This window comes from Plasmodium gallinaceum, assembly GCF_900005855.1.
Source record: "Plasmodium gallinaceum strain 8A genome assembly, contig: PGAL8A_v1_144, whole genome shotgun sequence".
Taxonomy (NCBI): Eukaryota; Apicomplexa; class Aconoidasida; order Haemosporida; family Plasmodiidae; genus Plasmodium; species Plasmodium gallinaceum.
The window spans coordinates 3,729-4,159 of NW_021628306.1; positions in this window are offsets into that span (position 1 = coordinate 3,729).

The following is a 431-nucleotide window of genomic DNA, read 5'->3' on the forward strand; positions in this document are numbered from 1 at the left end:
GTAGATTACGTAAATAAGGATCACTCATTCAAAGCATATAAAATATATACAAATACATCAAAAACGTAGAGGCAACTCTAAATGCTCTTTATTAATTTGTTTGTTTAGCACTCTAATAAAGTCACCTATGTATTATAAATTAATCTCATGTATAGATAAAATGAAAGATTTACTTGTAGATAATTTTCAAAATATTGCTTTTTGCTAACCTAATACAAAGGTATCTCTATTCTAATTTAAATGAAACTTTATTTCATTCTTATTAATTTTTATATCAGAAAGATAATTTATTATCCATTTGCATATTCTATAATTTACATATCAGTTAAATATATAAAAAATATAATATACTATTATATAAATACCATAAAATCTATTCAATTAACCAAAAAAAAAAAAAAAAAGAAAGAAAATAATATAGTTTTTCAAAA